This window comes from Cryptomeria japonica, chromosome 4 (assembly GCF_030272615.1).
Source record: "Cryptomeria japonica chromosome 4, Sugi_1.0, whole genome shotgun sequence".
NCBI lineage: Eukaryota > Viridiplantae > Streptophyta > Pinopsida > Cupressales > Cupressaceae > Cryptomeria > Cryptomeria japonica.
In genome coordinates this window covers 676,541,065-676,563,844 of record NC_081408.1, presented here as the reverse complement: position 1 = coordinate 676,563,844, position 22,780 = coordinate 676,541,065, and positions in this window count along the sequence as shown.

Below are 22,780 nucleotides of genomic sequence, written 5' to 3'. Positions count from 1 at the left end.
TGTTGGAATTATAACAGACAATGGAAGATTGTTGGCATTTCAATAAGGATATTGAGAAGGTTGTTGATGATTATGGATATAACTGATTAAGGATTTTTACTGTCTTGATATTATTATTTTGTCATTGATGTCAAGAAATTGATTTTCTAATTCAGTATGATGTTGCCATATCTTGAGAAGTATGATTTGAAGAATATAAAGATGTCGATAAAAGACACAGAAAGTTATGATGAATAAGGGGATGAATAAGGTATTCAATGGGCAACTATTACCGAGTCAGACAATGATGATATCATGATGTTTAGATTGTTTTGACATCATACATATGTTGTAAATTGTAAAGGTTAATACTATACTTTGTTACCAAGCAAAGAACCTAATCGGTAAATCCTAAGGAACCTAGTTGGTAAACCCTATGGTTATCGCTATCGGTTAATGAAGGCGGAATGTCTACCAAGTAAAGTTCAATATTCACTGAGTTGTAACCAAGCTGTAATAGAATGCATTAAATGTTTACATGCGTTATTTAATGAAGGAAGCTGATGAGATGGAGTTGATTAAATGATTGGTAAGTCGTGGATGAAGTTTGTTAATGAATCTAAGGCAATGAAAGATCGGCAGGAAGATCTACAGCTCAGATTGAACCACAATACCTTAGCACAAGTTCCAAGACTAATATGCAAGTTCCAAGGTGGGGTAAAATGTTTTCAAATCGAAAGATGCATTTGAACCTGGACAAGATTGAAGATCTGATGGCTATGATTGATCATGGGAAATGTGATCAAGGAGATTAAGCAGTTAGCTAATTTTTTATAAATAGGGAACTATTGATAAACAATGTATGCGGGCAAGTGTATGCGCAGGGATGCTACATAGTGATTACAGAGCACAGAAGCTTGAAGACCTGTTTGAATAACAGAGTATAGAAGCCCAGCAGATAGACAAGATTAGTTATATGTCTAGATTGTATTGAGCAAATAGGAATCTGCTTTAGCATTTTTAGATGTGAAGTTGTAGATAGATTTTATTACTGTTATTTTGTGAAAGTGATAGAAAATCTCTTAACCAAGTGGACTTAACAGTCTTATTTGTAAATCCTCTAGCAAGGTGACATTATGATTGAGTGTTTGAAATCCTTTGACAAGGTCACTTCTAACAAGGTGAAGATCCTAACAGGTCTGAGGGAAATCCCTTAACAGGGTCACATCTAACAATGTGTTTGTAATCTTTAACAGGATTTGCTTTTAACCGAGCATACTCTAGAAGAGTATATTTCTTAGTGGGTCTGAAATCCCACAGTGGTTTTTCCTTATTTGGGTTTCCAGGTTAAATCTGGTGTTATGAGGTTTATGATGTTTCTATGCTTTTAAGTTTGCATGTTTAACAATTTTGGTTATATTACTGATATATATGTTATCGAGGTTGAATCTGATGTTTTTATGGAAGATTAAGTTTGAATGATTCACCCCCCCCCCTCCCATACTATTAGCTTGGCATCTTTACTAATCATATTTAGTATCAGAAATATCACATAGACCTTGTGTAGGGTCCTCCAAGCCTAGAGTAAGGATTTCTAAGCCTAGATACATTGATTTGGCCTTGTGGCCATCAATGAGTGTTGAACCAATGGGAGAAGAATTGAGACTGACAATTTTGGAAGTGTGGCATTGTTGAGAGCCAACACTTATGTGTGAATCCCGTCTTCACATATTATGATTAGTTGCCATGATACTTGACCCTATCCTCAGGGTGTAGGCTCAATTCATATTAGTGTGTTTTGTTGAAGAAACATGATGTGAGAAGTTTGATGCAGAGGCAAGGGTAGAACTCAGTATTTCATATTAGGAAAGCAACCACATTGATTAGGCAAGTCAAATAAGCTCTCTCCAATGTTTAGGATACACAAGGGCAGCATTAGTCATGTAAGTATGCATGAGCATGGGAATGGATAGTTGCTTTCCTTTTCGACTAATTTGGACAGTATTGAGAGGATCCTATAAGGAATGACTATCACCATACTCTCGATGACTTCACAACATTGATAATGAATTCACATTAGACACTCATGGATTACCCCAATTAGACATTAGTCAACTTAAGATATGATACAAGGATTGCATACCACAAAGCCATTAGATATGTTTTGAGATGAAAAAGAAGAGTTAAATGGTTTTGGTTCAATTTGCATAATTTGTGTATGTTCAAGTAATTTAATTTGGTATATTATACTGAAATGTGATTTCATAACTAGCATTTCAACTTCTATATAACTAGTTCTATAGCCCGATTTTCTTGCTTGTGAAGAAAGACCATGTCAGACAATATCAGCGAACAACAAAATAAGGAGACAATTGCTAGATTGTGGTCTAACTTGAAAAGAAAAGGTGATGGAAAATGTTATTGTCCCTACAAAATTTGTAAGGGGCTAAAGACTAGAAGACTTCTAATCAAAACAACTAAGAAACATTGTAGGCTGCATGGTCACATTGAAGGTGGACAAGATTATCATCCATTTGTAAGTTTTTCATTATATCATTTTAACAATTTATATACATAATAAATCACTTGGTGATGAGATCATGATCATGGTTTATTTATGTTTATCAATTTTATATAGGTCGAGCACCCCGGAGCACATGATATGGATCAACACAACCTGGAGAATATGGTTTTCAAAGTGGACAAACATGGAGGTGTGAATATCGAAGCTGAAGATAATGATCCCATGGAAGATGATGATCATGAGCCAAAAAACACAATTGAAGATGATGGTACAAATACATTGATCCATGACACATTTAGTACTCGCGCAACTGATCATGATGATGAAGATGACCTTGATGTTGTTCATGATGTCCCTCTACTTGAGAAGGCATCTGAGGCCCTTTACGAAGGCTCGCAAACAACTCTTCTCTCCACTGTATTGTTGTTGGTGAACTTGAAGGTTATGAATGGTTTATCCAACATAACAATCTCATGTATGTTAAGGTATGTCATATATGTCATACTAAATGGTTAATCATGTTGTACCATTAATATTCTTTATATTAAAAATTATATTTTTTTGTAGATTGATAGGTGAGTTTTTGTTACCACCATCAAATATTCTACCTCGCTCATACCAAGAATTATCTGTCATTATGAAAGATATTGGAATGGAGTATCAAGCAATAGATTCTTGTCCTAATGATCATATTATATCACAAACAACATGAATTTCGAACTGAAAGCCCTAAATGTCATATCAGTAGATATAAAATAGATCAAATAACAAAAAGGGTTCCTCGCAAGGTTCTTCGCTATATTCCCATTATTCCACATATGCAACGATTATTCAAGTGCACTTGCTTGGCACAATTTATGGATTACCATGCACGCAATAGAAGTCGAGATGACATTATTCAAATTCCTACAGATGGTTCAGCATTTATGGACATAGAGGAAAAGTGGCCACACTTTAAAGAAGAACCTCATAATCTCAGGCTTTCATTGGCAGCGGACGGTGTCAATCCATTTGGAGAGATGAGATCTGTTTACTCAGTGTGGCATGTTTTTGTTATCAACAATAACATTCCTCCATGGATGTCAATAAAGAGGGAGCACATAATGTTGGCAATGATTGTACCAGGTATTTTTTCATTTAAATATAGTTATCTAAATTTAATTATAAATATTGCAGTAAAATGGTCGTAATAATTATGTAATGTTTTTGTTCATTCAATTAGGTAAGTACCAAGTTAAAGATATGAATTTCTATATCGAGCCTCTTATCGACGAGTTGCTGGAGTTATGGAATGGTGTCACTATGTATGACATCTCTAGATCAATAGGACAAAGACATTTTTAATTTCATGCAATGCTTCTATGGACAATACACGATGCTCCAAGGCTAACACATTTTTGTGGTATGTTATAGTGTTTAAGTTGTGCATGAACATTATAATTCAAAAAATTAACATATTTAATCCAATTATACATTATCTTGTAGGTCTTCAAACAAAGGGAAATTTGCATGTCCAGTTTGTGGTCCAAGGATGAAATCTCGTCATTCAAAAAGTTTAGGAAAGCAGGTGTTTGATGAGTATAGGGACTTTCTCCACAAAAATCATAAGTATTGAAATACTGAAAAAACATCTTTTCAATTGGAAAGAAGAGAATACATCAAAGTCACGAAGAATGACACCTCACTTGTGGAAGTTGGAATATAATAGAATTAATCATCTAGGTAATGTCATTCCATCTAATGGTTTATGTCATAAAACATCTATTCTATTTTGTTTTGTTTACTAATGATGTGATTGATGATCATGAAGGTTGTGAAGGCATAAATGACCACCTTCCTAAGGGACTAAAAAGTTATCCCTGACAATTTAGTAGGTTGCCCTACTACGAGCAGTTACAAATTGTGCATTTGTTTGATACTATGCATATTGGAAAGAATATAACAGAGACATTATGGAAAATATTGGATGGAAGGCGTGACAAAGAAAAAATTGTCAAAATATGTAGTGACATTCAGGATTCCAATCATGCAATGATAAATGTCATTCAATCAAATAGCCATGGAGACCAGATTAATATAAGTGAGCTTCCTTGGTTATTAATGGACCAGCAAAGCAATGCTATAAAAGAAGTCATACAAAAAATTCGATTTCCCACAGGATTTGCTGCGAACATAAAGAATCTCATATAAAAAAAAAGTGAATTTGGACAAGGGATGAAAATGCATGATTGGCATACCTTCATTAAGGTAATTCATGTTCTTGTGTTTTTACTATGTATTTAAGTACTGTGAGTGTACTTTTCATTGTATTATGTTAGAAAAAAATGAAAAGATAATTTTATAATTGTTGCAGTACGTTCTACCTCTATCTCTCCCAAACAACTTCAACAATAATGTCAAGCAAGTCATATATGATCTTGGAAAATACATGAGGTAAGTAGTGATATTTGTTTAGTTCGTTGTATAGATATTATATTTGTGATTTGTTTTACTTGTTATGTAATATATTTTTTGTGTCTTGAATATCTTGTAGGTGGTTGTCATGTAAAGAAATCCATAAAGAAGATATATAATATTGGAAGAGAAAAATTCCTCATATAATGTGTGAAATGCAAAAGTGTCTACTTCCAGCTTTTTTCAATGCATAAGAACACTACCTCATACACCAAGTTGAGGAGATTGAATTGTGGACCTGTACACACTAGGTCAATGTGGATGGTTGAGAGGCACTTGAAATTTTTGAAGGATTTGGTTCAACAAAGAGCACATCCTGAGGGTTCTATGGTGGAGGGATACATATGGTATACCAGACTATGGTGTACATTTATGAATATCTTCCTAAGTTTGTAGCAAAGATCCACGTGGATCGCATTTGGGATCCCAACCCCATTAACAAATTCGAAGGGGAGTACTTGACGGGGAAAGGTAGATTGAGGAAAGTGAGAGGTAATTATAAGATGTTATTGTAGTTAATTAATTCTTAATCTTCAAAATAAATCAGTTGTAAGGCGTCTATTTATTTTTTGTACAGTTGGTCAAGAGTGGGATGCACTACATTTGTATATTGAAAACAATCTTGATTGGATGACGATATGGATTGAACGTTGTCAACATTTTGGTCGCACATTAACATGGGAAGGTGTGGCTTCATTGGTTAAAGAAGCTCATCGTAATGGAGATTCCAATGTTACGCAAAGGGAAATTGATTTAGCATATGGTTTAAGAGATAAACAGGTAGGTATAAATTTATTAATCACCCATATGTTTATCAACTCACAATGCAATAAATTTTACATGTTTGACATACAGGTCAAACACCACAATGCTATGTGCTACAATGGTCATAAATTTCGCATAACAAAGTTGGATGACACGAAGAAAAATTGTGATTCTGGCATCACTGCAATCTTTGAGGTGACAAATATTTCATCGAGAAATGACACACATCCTCAAAAGTCTCAAAATCGATACTATGGCATTTTGGATGATATACTTGAGTGTGACTTTAATTCCTTCAAATTAGTTTTGTTCGTCGTCAAATGGTACAGGCTACGATTGAATAAAAATGATCCTTATATAACTATTATTGAACATGATAATGGTTTTACAATGGTTAATACAAGGTCATTTGAACCAGTTGGGGATGAGCCCTATGTTCTTCCAAGCTAATGTGAGCAGGTATTTTACTCAGAGGTTCCACATAAACTGGGTTGGTCATTTGTTGTTAGACAAGATCCAAGAGGAAGGTCAATAAATTATAATGTGATGGAAGAAGAAGATACCAAAGAAGTAGAAGATGAAGTAGATGATGATCATGATCAACAGTTTTTCGATGATGATGAAGAAGAAGATGCTGATGCTGATGATGATGATGATGATGATGATGATGGTGATGGTGATGGTGATGGTGATGGTGATGGTGATGGTGATGATGATGATGACGATGATGGTGGTGGTGGTGGTGGTGATGATGATGATGATGATGATGATGATCATCATCATCATCATCATCATCATCATCATCATCATCATGAATGAAATGTATGAGGTATGCAACTAGTATATTATCTATTTAATATTGATTTCTTGATAGAATTTTTTTTACATAATTAATTCATTATGTTTTGAATTCTAATGTCATTACATAATTAATTCATGACGCACCTTTTAATATAGAGATGGAGATAGGGAGAGTGATTATTTATGTGACATTTTTAAAACTTTGTGTTTATTTATGGAATTTGGATTGTTTATTAGCTATGTGATGGATGTTGATTTTAAATACATATGTGATGGATTACATGTTTATGATGATACATGTGACATTTTTTGAACTTTGTGTTTATTTATAGAATGTGGATTGTTTATTACCTATGTGATGGATGGTGATTTATGATACATATGTGATGAATTACATGTTTATGATGACACATATGTGATGCTAATTATGATTCTCAATTACATATATGATGATACATCATGTGATGCTTATGATGCTTATGATACGTATGTATTTATTGTTTATCAACTTACAAATATAGTAATGCTTATGATGCTCAATTGATGGTGTTAATTTCATGTATAGTCCATGTGTGATGCTGTCACCATTGGTGGGAACAGGGCATTGACTACAAACATCGTCAACCATTAGGTTGAGGATCCTGCATAGTCTACATAAAGTAAAGGTAAGGAATTAAAAAATTTACAATGATTTTAATGACAACATATTTTTTTTTTTAATACTCTTTTTGTCTACAAAGTTCATGTTTTTCATGTTGTGTACTATGTAATTTTTAGCTAAGATAATTGAATTATATGTGCAGGAACCTGAACCCCTTTGACAAGGACCCTGCATAGTCTCATGGATGGACAGGTATAACTAGTCAATACACCTTATAGAAACAGTTTATTTTTTAAAAATTACTTGGAAAACAAACTTCCTCAGTTTTTCAAACCTCGACATTAGCAGAAAATCTAATACAGTTATCAACACTTGAGGCCCCAGTTGGACTTATTCAAATTTTAATCCTAAAATCAACTTTAGGGCCGACTTCTTCATCAGCATTACCCTCATTTGCAAAATTTCTCTCTCATTACCAATTAACTCTCATTTGATGGAGTGCAGGTACCCCCAAATAGGTATTTGTCAGATGTGTCTTCCTCGAGTGAGGGAAATGTAGGAATAGAAAATGAAAGTGAGACATGTAGTAGGTCTACAATAGGGAGATCAACAAGAGGTCAAAAGATTAAAAGAAAATTCAATAAACGCATGAAATTTTTCCTTGCTCAAGGGGGGTCATGTTCTTATGATGATGAGACCAAAGGCGACATTGAGGTGCCATTGAGGTACAAACATCTATAGAAACAATGGGTGACCAAGGAACTTCCTTCAATAAACACCGATTTTTGTGTTAACGATAGGATATATCGCATAGCACCTTCATCGTTACATGGTTTCAGCCTATTTTCCATGGACGGCATAAAGGTCTGTTACAACAAAGTTGTTGAATTGATGGAGTTTGTCGGACCTTGTTACAATTACAATAATTGGATGCAAATTGTTCAATATAAAAAAAGTATGCGTAGGTATGCACTGTCAGTAAATTATATACAACAGAAAGATAATGATCAAAGTAAACGAGTGGCTGTATACATTGATGGTCGGCCAAAAGCAATAGGGAATATTGCAGGTTTTATAAATAGTACGCGACCTAGGTCAACTAATAAACAACCCAATTGCATATTTGAGGCGCGCAAGGGAAATCATGTATTCATATGTGCGATAAAATCAATAAGTGCAGGCGAAGAGCTTCTAATCGATTACAATTTGAATTGTATAGATACAAACAAACTTAATATCATGGGGATGGTATGTACTATATACCATTTAAATTAACCAACCTCCAAATAATGAATCCAATATACCATTTTATTATGAAGTTTTTTTTGCTAGGTCTATTGGTTTAATTTCGCTAACGTTTTTTATATTTTTTCTTTGTCATAGGGCGAAATGGAGCCATCACATAGCTCAGACAGGGATGTAGGTCACGACACTTCTACCAAGTAGGTAAACCTCATTGTAATTGTACAAATTAGATAGAAGCAAACTGTTACATTATTTTTTATTTTTTTTGAGTGATTTAGACTAATTTTGTAATTGTTAATGATATTCTTGACACAGACGGATGTTCGGGGAAAGGGAAAGGGAGTTGCAGTACCTGAGCACCTCTCTAGGGATGTGGACTCAACAGGATTAAGCGATGATGACCTTGAAAATTCCACACACCCTATGGAATTCATAAAAAAGCCTCTTAGAAAAATTAGTAAAGAGATTGTTGCTTTGACAGCTGTGCATCCTATGACTGATGAGATATGAGAGAGGGTGCAAGTATTGATTCGGACAACAGGAAACTTGCAAGTAAGCAGTAATGAAAGCTTTAATTATAACAAAAGTTCAATAATGGTTTATATTTTATTCTCTTTTATGTCATTAACTAAAATATGTACGTGTTGTTTTTACAGCAATTTATGTGCCCTCATGAAAGTGGTGGCCATGATCAAGGTGTTGCAGGTACTTCAGGTGATGATGATTTTCTTGTATTATTGCTTGCTTGGCTTATCACTTTGAGTATCCAAAACACATCATACTTGATACTGTCAATGTTCATAATAAAGGTTCATCCTTGTTTACAATTCTTGCACTTTTCATATATTTAATGTTTGATATATTTAATGTATTATTCTTTAGGTGTTGTCAATGTTCCTGTGCAAATGCCATTGCTGCCTCATCAGAGGTTAGCCCCACTTGTATTATTGACTGCAATGTCGGCAACACATAGCATGCAGACATCCTCTACTACATGTCATATTGGCCCGCCCACTGTTGGTAGATCCCTCTTTTTCTCTATATTCTCTTATGTGTTTATTTCCCTTCAAGCATTCTTTCTTGGGGGCATTTCATAGTGGATTCGTTTTCTGTAGGAGGAGATGCACATGAGGATGCGCCAAAGGCAACTACTACTGATAACATACCATCATTTCCTAGATCTTCTTGTATTGCTAGTATGGGAACATTGCAAGCCACATTGGTGGTGAGCAACGAAGAAATGATTCCCTTAAAGATACAGAAGGTTCCAGGTACTTTAAAATTATTATTATATATAGTCTAATTGTAATTTACTTTATGATTACTCATTTTGGACTAATGATCCCATGAATTTTTTGTAGGAAATAATATTTTCTATAAACATCTTAGTGACATTGCATTGCAGATATTTGGGCCCACCATACGTAAAAGGTGGTACATCATATGTGAACTAACCCTAATCCACTATTTTGATTTCATATCATTGCTAGAATAGTTTTCCTTTGATCCATTTCTTGAACTATAATAAATGTAGCTTCAGTTCATTTCTGAATCTAACAGGTTTGTTTTTTCTTTAAAAGGTGGAATGACCAAGAAAAAAGATTAAAAGATGAATTGACAAACCAAATGGTTGAGTGGTTTGGAAATGACACCTTTGACAAAACCAAGCTCCTTGAAAAAGTTGGCACATATCTAAAGTATGTGAGGGACCAATACAGGACCCATTTAGAGAAGAACCTAAAGTACGAGTGTCCCCCCATGATTCCAGAGAGGGAGTGGAAGGACCTGATTTTGGATGCCAAGGAGAGAATTGAAAGGAAAAAAGGAAATACACCACCAGACGCCAAAAGAAGGTACGGGATACTATTAAGCATGTAATTATGTACTAATTAATTACTCTTTATATTTATATAATCTAACATATTTCAAACTTTTTATAAACTGAGTGACACGTCAAAGGCAGCCAAGGCAAGACAAGAAAAGCACGGGCAACACAAACTCGGCTCTGGTGGTTATATGAAAATTGTTGCACGAATTGTAAGTATCTCATGTAAATGAAATATTGCATCAAAATAGCAATAAATTCACAATACCAAGCAAAAATGCAGGGAACTAAATTCAATAGAGCGCCCACAGAAGATGACAAGAGAATTGCCTACTAGCAAGGCTATATAGTCGTGGTTGATCGGCTATGAGAATTGAGTGGGCATACACAATATTCGAGTGCATCTGTCACATAGGTAAATATGCTAAATGGAAATTGTTTCAAATTGAATACTTTACCAATAATCTAATTGATGTTGAGTTCCAACATAAAGTGACTATATTTGTTTTAAATAAGCAAGCAATGATAACAATGTGCATGACATTGGAATGTAACCTGCTAATCATGAAACATCACCTGCACATGAAGGTCCGAATGTGCATCCCAGTAGTGGAGGTATTCATTTGCTATTCAAATTTATTTATTTAGTTATTAATACAATTAAACATCTTAATTTGTAATTAGAGTAGTAATTAATGTAACCTTTTTTGTTAATATTTTAGAGCATGTAGTCGGTGGTGACCAAGTGGAGCATGATCTGGGCACACAACATCAGGAACATGATGTTCCCCAATCAGGTAAAGAGGACCACTATTATTCCTTTAAACAAATATAATTGCAATTGGTGTAACCTTTAGTATTTCAACTCCAGATGATCTAGAGGGTGTTCAGCATGTTGAGGTTGAGGCTAGACAAAATGATGTGGCCCCATTAGGTAAAGAGCGCAACATTTATGTTCTCTAAAATAATGAAATACTTGTAACAATAATAAAAAATGTTTTGAATTTAACCCATTTCTTTGTTATTGCAGAGGAACCCCCTTCGCTTCAATGTCCTTGTCCTCAGTATAGGACTAGGCATACATCGAGATCACGAGCAGAGGGTGGAACAACTATAAAGGGGGGAAATGATGAAGAAACCGATGTTCCACTTAATATTTTCATAGCTTCAAAGAAAAAGAAAAAAAAAAGAAGAAATGATTGTAATCTACCTTATTTGATAATGATTGATTTTTATGTGTTAATGAATGCAATTATGTGCTAATTAATGGTTATGAATGATATGTGTTAATTAATATTGATGAATGTTGCATGTTAATTAATGTTAATCAATTTTATGTGCTGATGAACATTGTGTGATATTAATAAATGAATGATATTTTATTAATGGTAGAAAGAATGAATGAATGAATGTTATAAGATGTTAACAGGGAATTTAGAGTGATTTTAGGGGGGGGGAGGGGCCAAAATTGTTTGCACTCGTGATGACAAAATTGTGAAGATTATATTTCAACAATTTTTCATTTTTTTTTCTCGCTTCTGATTCAACTCTTTATATGTCCTAAAATTGTATGATCCTAATAGCTTCTACTCTTGTTGATAGTTTGGTGGCTCTGAACAATGGCTCCTTCGAAGAAGCGCGATCCTTGTAATTTTGGCCTTCCTTGTAATTTTGGCCTTCCATGATGTGAAAAAGAGGTTATGTTATGAATAATGGTCCAGATGATTTAGTTATTTCTTATTATGTTGAGTATGAGTAAATTTGGGCTTCCTTGGCTATGGTCACTATTTTGTACTAACTATTGTCATTTAGTGTGATTTGAGCATGGACTTCAAGTAATAATGAGGGTGGAAACAATCTTCAAGTGTTATGGGATACGCGGCCTTGACCAAGGGATGAAAGTATCAGGAAAGTACAAGTGATTCATGTGTAGATCAATGTATCATTCACCTATTAATTCCTAGCATCATTCTCAAATAAAAAAGCAAAGAGGTATGTTGAGTGCATAAATACATTTTATGTTGCCATGATATAAGTAAGATATCAAACATGTAACTTAGATTGATTTGAAATTTCATTCATAAATATTAGATCTTCCTTGTGGATTTTTGAATGCATAATGTCTCGTTGATTTCAATATCTTTATTGCAAGTACTCTTTTCAACATGAAACTCCACTCATTGAGGTCTCTTACTAAATGCAAGTCAGTTATCATATCAATGATGATACGTTTTACATGCATTTTATGGGGAAATCTTATTAATAGCTATGGTTGGATTGTTAATTGTTTTGTGAAAATATATATAAGTAGATTAGAGTTATAAACACCATAAATTGTGTTTGAGATCATTGTCCTAATTGTAATAGTCAACCACCATTGGCCCAAGGCCACACCAACACCATTGTGACACCAAGTTTTGTGCATACTGGTGTAAGGGCTACTCTTAGGACATTTCATTACCATTACATATACACACCTAGTGGGGTTTCCAAACACAACTTGTTTGAGTAGGTAGTATCACTGGTAAACTTGTGATTGTCACAATTGGTACCCTTAGGATAGTCATTAATATTTGGTCTATGGCACTTTTTTATGGCTTCTAAATGCTTCTATGGGGTGTGCAAGGGTCCCACACATCTCTTCCAACATTCCATCCAAGGCACTTCACTCTCACCTATCTTATATTCCACTTTCTCTATGTTGCTATCCCAGAGGTCTGATACATGTTGTTAACATTGTTTTGATAACTCCAAATTCATATCTAAGCTCATCCTAAGGTAACATGTTCATAGTCAATCAATAAGCTTTCTCTATGTGATTTCAAGTAAGATATTGATCTATATAGTTAATTTTGTGATTGATTTGAGGGATACATCCATTGTCAAACCTTAAGAAAATTTTGTTCCATATCCTAGATTTATTTTGTTTTAATTCTCAGTGAGTAATTTTCAATAGTAATAAAGTGGTATATATCCTTATATTTCAATGACAAAAGATCAGTTATTTAAATAAATACATATAAACATAAAACATATTTTTCAAATTGCTTTGATATATTATGTATAACAAATTGCTATGGTTGCAAATTGCTTTGATATGGTTGCAAATTGCTTTGATATATTATGTATAACAGATTGCTATAACCGAATTTTTGTGCTATACTCTTGGATCCAATACACATGATTTTGGATTTTAGATAGCATGTCTCGCTAGATTACTTTGGACTATAGGTGTAGATTCATTGTGGTTTATGCTAAAAGAATTCAAACAATTGTACATAGTTTATGGGTAACTTCACTTAAGAAACTCATGTCTCATCTCAATTATGTTCAATTACATTGTCAATTTGAAGATTTGGTCAAGTTTGAGGTAGGAACTCAAATTCCTCCTTTGTTTTTCAATTGAATTGATTTTAGTTTGTTGCAAATGAATTGTTGAGTGAATTAAAGTATTCTTCCAATTTAAATCTCTCCATTTGGATGATTATATGATTTGTATGAACCAAATTTGAAAATTACGAGTATATATGAGGTTATGTTGTTCAATTCTATTTGGGATGTTGAAATGACAAATCGAGGGAGTATTGTATTGTTGAGTTGATTAGAATCAAAAGTCTATTCTTGCATTTTCATTTTATGCACTTTGAAATTTCAAGTTTTTTGAGGTCCATCAATTAAGGGTGTTTGTCTTGGTCCCATAGACTATTTAGTCTCGTGGACGTCAGTAAAATCCTTCATTCATTCATTCATCAATGGTAATTGGCCTCATGACTATTTTTTGGTCCAAACTTGGGAATTATTGAAAAGTGGTATTTGATGATTTTGAGATGATATTCTATTATGGAATCTTGATAACATATAGGTGAATTTTAATAAGGGATCAATTGGGATCCGTTCTCTTGGTGTTGTACCCAATTGAGTATGTCTTGCTTATGTATGAAAATGTCATTTTGCAATTGAGACAATTTGATGTATTTGAGATGTCTTGCATTTAGATATGGCATGAGCTTAGTCCTAGAGCGAGTCTAGGGAGTGGCTCCCACTCGTGTCCCTCGTTTGAAAGTGGTACACTTGGCATTCATGTTTGGGGAGTTTTGTAATCGAGTGATAACATAACAATAGACTTGGGTTAAACAAATAACAAGATAATTGGTTCCTTGAGCACGCCTTGAGCGCTATCACACAACCAAGGGTGTTTTGTGAAGGCATGCTCGTACATGGAGCATTGGGACTTGTGCGAAGAGGAATTCCCACTCACACAAGGATTATGTGATCATTTTTCTTGTTCACATGAGAGAATTCTTGGTTCCATATGGTCCGTCCCCAAGAGCACATACGATGAAAGGCATGCCCGCACATGGAGCAATGGGACTTGTGCAAAGAGACATACCCGCTCATGTAGCATAGGGAATGTGTGATCGTCATTCTCATCCATATGAGAGAATGCTTGGTTCCATATGGTGCATCCCCATGAGCACATACAATGAAAGGCAAGCCCATACATGGAGCGTTGGGACTTGTGCGAAGAGACATGCCCACTCATGTAGCACAGGGATTTTGTGATTGTTGTTCTCGTCTGTATGAGAGAATGCTTGGTTCCATATGGTGCATCCCCATCGTCCTTCTCGTCCATATGAGAGAATGCTTGGTTCCATATGGTGCATACCCATGAGCACATACGATGAAAGGCATGCCCGCACATGGAGCATTAGGACTTGTCAGAAGAGACATGCCTGCTCATGTAGCACAAGGATTGCACGATCATCCTTCTTGTCCATATGAGAGAATGCTTGGTTCCATATGGTGCATCCCCATGAGCACATACGATGACACTTCCTCCATTGCACTCTAGAATCTAATGCCTTGTGTATTTTTAAAGTAGCGACCCTATGTGGATTCATGACTTGGTATCATCCTTCTCTATTGATGTTGCACTGTATTGTTCCATTACTTGTGTCATGTATGCATCGTGTATGGCATGTGTGAGCCTATCATCCCCCTTGTATACTTTGGTTGACTATTTCTAACTATCTCCACAAGCACGATGGGGTGGATGTAAGGGTTCCACGTGATCGGGTGGCATTGCAAACCACTATTGGGGACCGATGGACTCAATTCATGATCACCTCAGAGAGCACTTCCACCTCCCTCAACACATATTATTTCTCTTTCATCTATTCTTGCAAGTTGTAATTCAAATGTATATTGAAATAAGCATTGTAATCATTGACGATATGTATATTAAACACTCCAAGTGGAGATTGATGTAATTAAACATAATTGATATGGTTTATGCTAACTTCACTTAAGTATATTATGGGCCCATAACCCATAGGTCCCAAGATCAATTTCATAACTAGAAAATAAGATATCTAAATGAGTTGAAAAATTTTAGGAGTAAACATGTGGGCATGTTGAACTATACAGGGGGAGAGATGACCTTTAAAATTTTATTTTTTTATACCAAAATTTAAATTCAAATACCCTAGTTACTTAAACAAAAGAAAGGTTGGAACTATTTTATATCAAGTGTTTTGTGGGTGGTCATAATGCATTTCTGTTTTCTTTTAAGATGCTAGTAACATTATTTTTAGTACTAGCTTTACCTATTGTACTTTTCTATTGGAATCGATCAACCTAATAACCTTGTACATGTTATTTATTTTATTAAAGAGGATATTCATGTAGTCTGGAATGCATGATTATCATCTTTGAATATATGTTGAATATATAATAATGAGTGACTACTTAGTATGAGATATATACATGTCATTCAATAGGTATATGTCATTTATTGACATAGGATGACACTTTATAAGAGATTATCAATTTGGGATATACTTATAAGAAATATATGTATATAAAGTAGATAAATTCATTTCATGTATATATATAGTAGATAAGTTTTGGTAGCTCCCAAGAACAACTAACTTAGATAAGGTAGATAAAGTCATTTCATCTCCTTGATTGGCTTTAAAGGCTCTTTTATTTGGGTTAGCTAATTCCCTATCAACACAATTTTTAATAGGTTTACCAATACTCAGTGGTTCATACAGTCCTCTTAGGAGTTGGACCATCTCAACCATGGTGCGTCTGATCATATTAGCTTGAAACCTATGCCCCCTATTGGTAGTTGACGGGGATAGAATATCATTTGTTGTACATATCAATGAGGTGTGCTTTATATCTAGATAATAATAATAATAATAATAATTTAAATAAATAGCCATCAAAATTTCGACGGATGCTAAACTTTGCACCGACGATGGAATTGTCAGACCAACAACATTCTCGTCGGTGCAAAGTTTCAAGATTCCATCGAAATTTAGATCCCAACTAAACAAACATCTGATGAGGATGTTGTATGTGCGATGGTACTTCCTTGTCGGATGGTCGTCGATGCATATTACTGGATCGACAATAAAACCGTCGGACCAACAACATACGATGAAAGGCATGCCCGCACATGGAGCATTAGGACTTGTCAGAAGAGACATGCCTGCTCATGTAGCACAAGGATTGCACGATCATCCTTCTTGTCCATATGAGAGAATGCTTGGTTCCATATGGTGCATCCCCATGAGCACATACGATGACACTTCCTCCATTGCACTCTAGAATCTAATGCCTTGTGTATTTTTAAAGTAGCGACCCTATGTGGATTCATGACCTGGTATCATCCTTCTCTATTGATGTTGCACTGTATTGTTCCATTACTTGTGTCATGTATACATCGTGTATGGCATGTGTGAGCCTATCATCCCCCTTGTATACTTTGGTTGACTATTTCTAACTATCTCCACAAGCACGATGGGGTGGACATAAGGGTTCCACGTGATCGGGTGGCATTGCAAACCACTATTGGGGACCGATGGACTCAATTCATGATCACCTCAGAGAGAACTTCCACCTCCCTCAACACATATTATTTCTCTTTCATCTATTCTTGCAAGTTGTAATTCAAATGTATATTGAAATAAGCATTGTAATCATTGACGATATGTATATTAAACACTCCAAGTGGAGATTGATGTAATTAAACATAATTGATATGGTTTATGCTAACTTCACTTAAGTATATTATGGGCCCATAACCCATAGGTCCCAAGATCAATTTCATAACTAGAAAATAAGATATCTAAATGAGTTGAAAAATTTTAGGAGTAAACATGTGGGCATGTTGAACTATACAGGGGGAGAGATGACCTTTAAAATTTTATTTTTTTATACCAAAATTTAAATTCAAATACCCTAGTTACTTAAACAAAAGAAAGGTTGGAACTATTTTATATCAAGTGTTTTGTGGGTGGTCATAATGCATTTCTGTTTTCTTTTAAGATGCTAGTAACATTATTTTTAGTACTAGCTTTACCTATTGTACTTTTCTATTGGAATCGATCAACCTAATAACCTTGTACATGTTATTTATTTTATTAAAGAGGATATTCATGTAGTCTGGAATGCATGATTATCATCTTTGAATATATGTTGAATATATAATAATGAGTGACTACTTAGTATGAGATATATACATGTCATTCAATAGGTATATGTCATTTATTGACATAGGATGACACTTTATAAGAGATTATCAATTTGGGATATACTTATAAGAAATATATGTATATAAAGTAGATAAATTCATTTCATGTATATATATAGTAGATAAGTTTTGGTAGCTCCCAAGAACAACTAACTTAGATAAGGTAGATAAAGTCATTTCATCTCCTTGATTGGCTTTAAAGGCTCTTTTATTTGGGTTAGCTAATTCCCTATCAACACAATTTTTAATAGGTTTACCAATACTCAGTGGTTCATACAGTCCTCTTAGGAGTTGGACCATCTCAACCATGGTGCGTCTGATCATATTAGCTTGAAACCTATGCCCCCTATTGGTAGTTGACGGGGATAGAATATCATTTGTTGTACATATCAATGAGGTGTGCTTTATATCTAGATAATAATAATAATAATAATAATTTAAATAAATAGCCATCAAAATTTCGACGGATGCTAAACTTTGCACCGACGATGGAATTGTCAGACCAACAACATTCTCGTCGGTGCAAAGTTTCAAGATTCCATCGAAATTTAGATCCCAACTAAACAAACATCTGATGAGGATGTTGTATGTGCGATGGTACTTCCTTGTCGGATGGTCGTCGATGCATATTACTGGATCGACAATAAAACCGTCGGACCAACAACATACGATGAAAGGCATGCCCGCACATGGAGCATTAGGACTTGTCAGAAGAGACATGCCTGCTCATGTAGCACAAGGATTGCACGATCATCCTTCTTGTCCATATGAGAGAATGCTTGGTTCCATATGGTGCATCCCCATGAGCACATACGATGACACTTCCTCCATTGCACTCTAGAATCTAATGCCTTGTGTATTTTTAAAGTAGCGACCCTATGTGGATTCATGACCTGGTATCATCCTTCTCTATTGATGTTGCACTGTATTGTTCCATTACTTGTGTCATGTATACATCGTGTATGGCATGTGTGAGCCTATCATCCCCCTTGTATACTTTGGTTGACTATTTCTAACTATCTCCACAAGCACGATGGGGTGGACATAAGGGTTCCACGTGATCGGGTGGCATTGCAAACCACTATTGGGGACCGATGGACTCAATTCATGATCACCTCAGAGAGAACTTCCACCTCCCTCAACACATATTATTTCTCTTTCATCTATTCTTGCAAGTTGTAATTCAAATGTATATTGAAATAAGCATTGTAATCATTGACGATATGTATATTAAACACTCCAAGTGGAGATTGATGTAATTAAACATAATTGATATGGTTTATGCTAACTTCACTTAAGTATATTATGGGCCCATAACCCATAGGTCCCAAGATCAATTTCATAACTAGAAAATAAGATATCTAAATGAGTTGAAAAATTTTAGGAGTAAACATGTGGGCATGTTGAACTATACAGGGGGAGAGATGACCTTTAAAATTTTATTTTTTTATACCAAAATTTAAATTCAAATACCCTAGTTACTTAAACAAAAGAAAGGTTGGAACTATTTTATATCAAGTGTTTTGTGGGTGGTCATAATGCATTTCTGTTTTCTTTTAAGATGCTAGTAACATTATTTTTAGTACTAGATTTACCTATTGTACTTTTCTATTGGAATCGATCAACCTAATAACCTTGTACATGTTATTTATTTTATTAAAGAGGATATTCATGTAGTCTGGAATGCATGATTATCATCTTTGAATATATGTTGAATATATAATAATGAGTGACTACTTAGTATGAGATATATACATGTCATTCAATAGGTATATGTCATTTATTGACATAGGATGACACTTTATAAGAGATTATCAATTTGGGATATACTTATAAGAAATATATGTATATAAAGTAGATAAATTCATTTCATGTATATATATAGTAGATAAGTTTTGGTAGCTCCCAAGAACAACTAACTTAGATAAGGTAGATAAAGTCATTTCATCTCCTTGATTGGCTTTAAAGGCTCTTGTATTTGGGTTAGCTAATTCCCTATCAACACAATTTTTAATAGGTTTACCAGTACTCAGTGGTTCATACAGTCCTCTTAGGAGTTGGACCATCTCAACCATGGTGCGTCTGATCATATTAGCTTGAAACCTATGCCCCCTATTGGTAGTTGATGGGGATAGAATATCATTTGTTGTACATATCAATGAGGTGTGCTTTATATCTAGATAATAATAATAATAATAATAATTTAAATAAATAGCCATCAGAATTTCGATGGATGCTAAACTTTGCACCGACAATGGAATTGTCAGACCAACAACATTCTCGTCGGTGCAAAGTTTCAAGATTCCATCGAAATTTAGATCCCAACTAAACAAACATCTGATGAGGATGTTGTATGTCCGATGGTACTTCCTTGTCAGATGGTCGTCGATGCATATTACTGGATCGACGATAAAACCGTCGGACCAACAACATTCTCGTCGGTGCAAAGTTTCAGACTTCTGTTGAAATTTCGATGCAATCTAAACAAACATCCGATGAGAATTTTGTATGTCTAATGACTTTTTTGATCGAAAGAGCGATCATGCCCATCGTCGGCAGAGTCCATGGTGTCGTCATAATGTCGACGTTCAAAAGCATCATCGAAAAGTCCGACGACGAGTTTTCAACGGCTACTTTTGTCGGTAGTCCGACGAAAAGTAGTTGCAATTTCGACAATCAGTCGTCGAAAATTAGCCCTGAATGTACTAGTGAGCCGTGCCAATGCACCATGAAATAAATTGGACGCCATCTTAAATTAGAATTACTAATTGACAAGACAATATCATTATTCATGCTGACTCTTTAGGATAAATTTAAGAGAATTCAATATTTATTAAACTGAAAAATTGGGGTGGTTGTCTAAGATCCATAATAAAATCTTTATACAATCATAGTTTGATATGGTTGTCTTGTCCTAAACTTGCTTCCTGTATAGATATCCAAATCACAATTGATTTTAAAAAATAGGAATCGGGATAAAGAGTTGGTATTAGAATATTAAATATAGAATTGATTTGAGAAAATTTAAATAAGTTATATATCATAGTTAATTAGAAAATTAGAGGGAAAGATTTATTGTTGAAGATATTAGAAATTGATTTGTCGAATTTTTTAAAAAGTTTTAGATGATTTTGTAAAATGATTGTATCTTATTTTAGGTTAGATTTAGGCCTATGAAATCAAAATCTCAACTTGCAAAAGTGAACTTGAAAGTAAAAAATAACATGACCGATAAAATTACACTAGTAGAAAATTTACAACTAATTAATATAGATATGCCTAAACTTGTTGTACCTATGATTGAGGTGGAGTGGTGGTGAGGGACATTATTTGAGAACTTGCTAGACAAGTATGTGTTCTTTACTTAAGCCTTTAGGAAAATATATTTAATGACAATGAACAAATATTAAATACAATAGGCAATCTCACAATACTTCTAAGATGATTACACTAGTTCGCAATGTAATTAAAATGTTATTTAAATGTCTCTAAATTCTTGATTTCCTCACATCTAGTATTTCTTGCATCCATTCCTTCATGATTTCAAATAAATATGAAATATTAAGTTAAAAAATTATAAGGAAAAATATATTGTAGAAGATATTAGAAATTGATTTTTTGCTATGTTTTTAAAAAGGATTTTTGACAAATGTTCTAAGGTTTCTAAAATTATTATATCTTACTCTATTTTCAATTTCCAATAACCAACTCTCCCATGATCCCTCAATATAACTATGCTAATACTTGCTCCACTCTAGCCCCTAGGTTGATAGATGATGAACTTATAATGTAGATTTAGGATTTAAAAGCTCACTTGGAAAGAGTTAGATTGGAAAAGGAAAGGGTAGCCCTTTCTCAACAATTACTTGTTATAAATCTCAGGGTAAGTTTTGGAGCATATTTGCAGTCCCATACTCCTACAACTAGCCCTCTGATTCAGAATATTGCTTGTATGGGAGCCACACAAGTTGAGCCATCAAGTATACCAACCTTTTCTTCATCAGCTGTGTCTACCCTAGTTGGAGCTACTACCCAAAAGTGGCTGATATTTAATAATTTTACCTATTCCAATCAAAGTTCCACATCCACACCAACCTTTGGAATGACCCAAAATATTGCTTCCACTATGTCACTCAATAATCAAGCCCTTTCCATGCCCCTTCTTTCCACAACTCTTCCTTTCACTCAAGCATCTCAAAGTATGGGTATGACCACTCGAGATTATCAAAATACGGGCTATAACCCATTTACTGGTCAACAAAAATTGCAAAATCAAAATTGGCAACAAGTTCCTACTTCACAACCTCAAATACAACCACAAATACCCCAAGTTCAAGCTGGACATCAATTTCAACAACAAGCTCAACATAAAAACTTACACAATCAAGGTCCTCATCATGGCCATCAAAGAGTAAATCCATTTGTAAAAGCCTCTATTCAAGTAGATAGGTATAGGCAATTGGATTTTAAGGCAATCCCAAGATTTCCCAATCAAATTAGTAATGAAGTCAGATTGTAGGTTCCTAAGTTTTCAACAAATAATGTTTCGTCAGGAGAAGATCATTTGAGGACATTTGAAAATTTTATTGACAACTATGAGTTGAAAATGAAGACCTGTCATAATGAAGTTGTTTATGCAATCTCTTGTAGATGATGCCAGTGATTGGTATTGAATTTTTTCTAATGGTTCTATTAGTTCATGTGGAGAATTCATGTACATGTTCAAGGAACATTATTGGGATCATTCTAACCCTAGTTTTTCTTTAAATGAATTCACAAGTTTTCAAAAGGGCAGCAATGAATCAATGACATGTTTTAACACAAGGTTCCTTAAGGTATTTAATAGGATTCCTCATCATTTAAAACCTTTTGATCCTATTTGTTTGAATTTATATATAAATGCATATGACCCTAAAACTAGATATGAGTTAAGGAGTAAGAAACCCCCTAACTCGGGGGAGGCTTTTAAGGCTGCCCTAAACATTGAGAATAATAGAAAGGCCTCAAGCATAATTGGGAAAAGAGATGGGGTTAAGATTTTGT